Source organism: Hirundo rustica, chromosome Z (assembly GCF_015227805.2).
Source record: "Hirundo rustica isolate bHirRus1 chromosome Z, bHirRus1.pri.v3, whole genome shotgun sequence".
NCBI classification, from domain to species: Eukaryota; Metazoa; Chordata; class Aves; order Passeriformes; family Hirundinidae; genus Hirundo; species Hirundo rustica.
The window spans coordinates 89,500,274-89,505,719 of NC_053488.1; the positions used below are offsets into that span (position 1 = coordinate 89,500,274).

Below are 5,446 nucleotides of genomic sequence, written 5' to 3' on the forward strand. Positions count from 1 at the left end.
AAGATCCCATTATGTGATGTGCTGGTGATGCCTTCAGTTTTATCTTTCATGTATTTCAGGTTCTGTGCTGCCCAGGTGCAGCTCTGAGCTCACACTCAGGGTCACTCAGCTCTCTGCACACAGCAGGGACACAAAATAAATCCCTTTCCTGCTGCACACCAAGGACAGCTTTCAGCCCCAAAGCACAAACAAGGGTGGCTGGAGGGAGGAACGAGAAGGATGGGACCTCACAGCCTGGAGCTGCAATTGGACAATTCAACCCCAATGTGCAAATGGACCAAAACTGATCAAAGTGTGACATCTCATGACCCTTTGTCCATTTTGTGCCCATTTTGTGTCCATTTTGCTACAATGTTGTGACCATTTTGGGTCTACCTTGGGTTTAGCCCTGGCCAGGCTCTTGTCCTGCCCCAGGTGTATCCTGGAGGCCTTTCAATAAATATCTACTTTATTCTCCAGCTCTGTCCAGTCTCTGTTCCAGATCAGCCCTCCCAAGGCACCATTGGGAGATACCCAGGGAGATCGAGGGGCTGCTGGGGTGTCACAGAGTCCCAGGCTAAGGTGCTGGACCTGAGAGCCCCCAAATCTCTCAGAAACCCCTCCTTTCCAATGCTGTCTTGGAAAAAGGAGTCAGCAAAGCTCAAATGTTCAGTGTGTGCTGGCTGTGTGTCAGCAGTCTCTCCCTGGTCACACCACACTTCCCAGGGGTGCTTTCCCCTGCTGCTTGGACTTGGAAAGGGAGAAGACATCAGGTGCATTGAATGAAGGTGTATTGAATGCTGGAGCAGTCTGTCAGGTGATATTGACCTCACACAGCAAACATCTGCAAGCATTCACCAAACCAAGTCCTTGCTATTAGCTAAGTTTAGAAAAATGCAAATCTCCCAAGAAACACCAGGACCCAGAGGCCCTGCACTGCCTTTTCCCTCACTTGACTCTCCAGATTTGTAACAAGAGTGTATTCAGTACTTGGCAGCTGTCTCTAGGATGTCTGCCTCCCCCTCAATTGACGCTCCAAACGTGGGGAGCTGTGTGCAACCAGAGCCCACATCCTTCAGGAACTCTATTGCTGGCTACGTGGAGCTGCTGGCAGCAGCACTCACCACCCAACACCCTGGGTTAAATGAGGTGGGAGGGCAGAAGCTAAGATCTGTTTCCTCCAATTAAACTGGGGGGCGGGAATTAAATTCAGGAGGTCTCTGTAGTTGAGGTAGGTGGCACAAAATGAGAAGAAGGTCACCGTGGTTGCTCTGAGCAGGGGCATCAGCCTCCTTTGCACCTCGGCATCTCCTGTGCTTGTGTGCCCACCTGGGCCACCCTCTCTGCAGGGCTGAGCTGTGATCACCAGGGCCCTGCCAGCGCAGCTGTGGCAGAGCTCCACCGAAGCCCTGGTGATGGCAGAGGAGAGCCCTGCTCCCGGAGTGGCGGGATGACACGGAGCAGCTTCACAGGGCAGGAGGGGCTGGAAGTGTGGGCTGAAACGGCAGGGCAGTGGGGTTTGAAGAGAGACTGGCTCTGGAGTTCCTAGTCCAGCGGCACTCCGCAGGGCGCTGGGCTGGGGCTGTGATGGCAAGATGAGATGAGCTGCACTTCACACAGGGCAGGAGTGCAGGAGCACTGCCGCAGCCAGAGGAACTTTGGTGTCTTTTTTTGGAATGCTTTTGATAGTCGAGGTGGCATCTGACCTTCATCTGGGATCTGATGGCTCAGGGAACTCCAGCTATAATATCGGCCATCAGTCGCTACTCTCGTATACAGAACTAGTGCCAGGCTCAGAAAAACCTCAGAGAAAGCTGACTGCTCCTGAGAAGCAATTCCCCTTGTTGCATTTGCTAAAACTCCTGGGCCCCTGAGGTATACAAGGGAGTGTCTGAGTTGTAAGTATCAAAAGAAATTAATTATTCCATATTATAATTAAGTCTTTTTTAATTAGCTGAATAATTGGAATTTTTCTTGCATTACAATGCAGGTTTTCACACAGCCAGATAATCTGAAACTTTAGAGAGATTTACCTGAGAAATTCCTCACATCCACAGTTGTCTTTTTGTAATAAAAAGTAGTAAAGAAAGGTTCTAAGGTGGCTGCAAGAAAGGCAGCTCTCTTTAAAAGAAGCCTGTCAAGCCAAACTTGTCCCTCAAAATGTATGTTTTGTAAAAGACTTCAGAAAATGTTGGGTCGAACCGTTTTAGTGTTATTGTGAGGAAATCAATATTTCCCTGCAGCCTTTGCAGCCCCCAGATTGTAGCATGTTGTTTGTGCAGAGGCAGCTGAAAGTGAAACTGTCTAAAAATGAGAGTGAAGCAAACTGGCCTGTTTCTATAATTTGTCCTAAAGGTCTCCAAGGTAAACAAAACAACACACTTGAGCAGTCAAAACTGAAATATTCTCCTAATGCAAACAGCTGAATTGGATGTTGGTGGCATTCTGGGAGGGGTTTTAGCATTCCTTTCAGCCTTGGTCCTTTTTCCCTCCCCTTTCCTGTCTCCCTGTTCTTCGTGTACTGTGCCATACAGCAGATCTTCCAGGCCTTGTCCTCCAGCAGGAGCACCAGGGAAGTCCTGTAAGATCCCCGCATGCTTCAACGCTGAAATCAGTGAATTGCCTGCTGTTCCACACCACTGGCAAGGACAGAACCTCTTCCCACTGCTCTGACATGGCATCAATCAGAGCATCAGACAGCAGCGGGGCAGCAGCTCTGTGGGATGGAGGTTTGGGACCCTGGAGCTGGCGGAGATGCCAACAGCACTCCCAGATGTTCCTGAGCCCTGCTGTGACCTCTCTCATGTGACACGGGCATGGCTTAAGGGCTCTGTAGGTTTAGGACTTGGACAGATGATGCCAGGAGGAACAGTTTATTATCTGGGGACCGTGGCTGCGGGTGGGTATTCTCTGTGGCTGAAACCGAGTTTGGAAAGGAACCAGGTTGATTTGGTGAGTTTGGCTGAGACCTCTGTCAACAAAATTAAAAGGGGGAGTCTGGGAGACACATGGCTTGCTCACAAACACACCACTGTGGAGGCAGCAGCTTTGCAGTGTTGTATGTTCACCTGTCTCAAACACAAAAAAAAAAGATTAAGCCAGTTTGTTTCTGAGAACAGGAGGAGATCAGGAGAGCAAAGGACCAGAGGAAAGCAAATGCTGTGCTGACTGGCAAAGAGACTGCTCTCTTTGTGTTCTTTGTGCTTGACTGAAACATCTTCACAGGATTTTTTTCCCTCTAATCTGGAAATAATTCTGATTTATTTTAAGCCTTCTGTTAAGAGTCACGCAGCAGCGGCTGGCTGGCGGCTGCGTGCGCGCGGACGCCTCAGTGTGCTTCCAAGGGGCTGCTGCCTTCTTCAGTTGACACTGCAGTCAATTATTGTGTTTTTCAATTATATATAAAAGGCAATGATGGAGATTTCCAGCTTTTATAGCACCACAAATCACATAGTCCTTCACTGTACACACGGCATGGCTGCCACAGCATGGGAGATCACGGCCTCGCCATGCAGGCTTGCAGAGGGAGCAGTGCCACCAAGGACCCCCCAAAACTGCAAAAGGAACACCATGGGCAGGGCAGACCTTCACGGGCAGCTCTGCAGGGTCCTTCAGCCACCAGCCCCTGGCTGACAGGCAGGGACGGGCAGTGTGGTCCCTGGGATTGAGGAAGGGCAGGAAGATCTATTTTCCACTTGCTTCACATGGTCAGCAGCATGTCTGTGAAGGAGCTGTGCAGCTTATGTGGGCAAGGAAGGGTTAAGGTTAGGACATCATTGGTGAGCAGGGTCATGGCACAGAGTGACACCGGCTGCATCATTTCTGTGGGTGCTCAGTCACACAGCCAGCCCAAAGGTGCTGGGGAGATCTGAAGCGACAGGCTGGGAAACTGCTGGGAACTGGGATCTTTTTCACGGAATGATCATTTCATTGCACATAATATCATAACATAATTATACTTGCAAATTTAGCCCTTGAAAAAAGGGGCTTGGGCTGGTGGATCTGGAGTGTTTGTCTTTGAAACCAAGCAATATAAGGAAAAAAACAAGTCTGTAACAGAGCATGAACAGTCCTCCTCAGCAGCCAGAAAATGCCACTTCCCATCTAAGGATCTGAAAAAGATTCAACATTGGCAGGCTTGGTCCTGACTTTGGGATTTGGGTACCTTTATCCACCTTTAAATGTCCCAAAATGGTCTGGTGCAAGGACAGCACTAGCACTTGTCAGCTTCTCCAGTTTCCTTTAGCAGAAGAGATATTAGCCAAGCCACTTTTATTCTGTTCTGCTGGCAGGGAAGGGGGTGTCTGAATGCATCACAGGCTGTGTTTCACCTGTGGCAGATTGGTGGTAACCCAGCAGTCAGGTCCAGGAGAGTGAGGCTGTGAGAGGCTGAGTGAGCAGGAGCAGAAATCAAATCATTGCCACAAAGAGTGAACAAGAACACTTGAATTCTGGGACTCCAGTGAGAAAGCAAGTGAGAAAAATGAACAGAAGCTGTCAGCTAAACTGGATATATTGACTGCAGTACAAACTGGAGGAGGAGAAGTGATCCTGGTGACTGGGACGGAGATTTTTGGAATGGTTCTGTTTCACCCAGAACACACCCTGGACCCTTGTGCTCCTTCGCAGGGTAAGGATACAAGCAAGGAGGATCCTCCCATGGTAAAGAAAGCTGTAAGTTCAGGGAGACAGAGACCAGTGGGACAGAGAGATAGAGACTCAGTTAACTGGAGCTGGTTACCAGTGAAGACTGGTTTTGAGCCTAAACTGAAAAAAGAAAAAAAGAAAAAAAAAAAAAAAAAAAAAAAAAAAAAAAAAAAAAAAAAAAAAACCAACAACAACAAACCACAACCAAAAAAACCAACAACACCACATTCCTAGAAAATGGCTCTTGGTGTATCTGCTGCACTGTTTTGCTGGGGGATAATGAACAGCCATTCAGAATTTGCCAGATGTTAAGCATGACCATGGACCTGAGAATGCTGCTAACATAAATTGGGGGCAGGGGTCGAAGGATTCTCTGGAAAGAAAAGGAACTTGGAACATCTTAGGCAAATCAATTGGTATCAGCAATAATTGCTTTCATGGATCAGAGTCCAGAGGACAAACAAACCCAAAGCTGTGGAGGAGGAGAGGGCCCTTGACTGCCCTGCAGTCTGTGGCTCTCTGCCCGCAGGAAGGCAGAGGGTATCCTGTCTGGACTGGATAAATCTTGGAAATGGCATTTGAAGTGGACGTGAAATAGGGTTTGGAGGGAACTAGAGCCTGGAAGACGATCTGGCGAGATGGAATATAAAATCCATTAGTGTCTTAATGCATAAATTGGCAGAACTGTACAACAGCAATGAAAAACAAGCTGCTGGGAGCCCAAATTGTTATTAGATTCTGGTGCCTCAGTGACAATTGAAATTAGTATTCTGCAGGAGTGAGGGTGCCCATAAGGTGCCCCAACAGACACAAGTGTACA

The 5,446-nt window shown here is 48.4% G+C and overlaps 1 long non-coding RNA gene across 1 annotated transcript; it reads left to right on the forward strand.

Annotated features, from left to right (window-relative positions):
- Positions 1–1,224: 1,224 nt before the first annotated feature.
- Positions 1,225–4,824, forward strand: LOC120765562 (uncharacterized). The gene is made up of 2 exons (XR_005704456.2): positions 1,225–1,877; positions 2,514–4,824. It is a non-coding gene; the product is annotated as an uncharacterized LOC120765562 (long non-coding RNA).
- Positions 4,825–5,446: the final 622 nt, after the last annotated feature.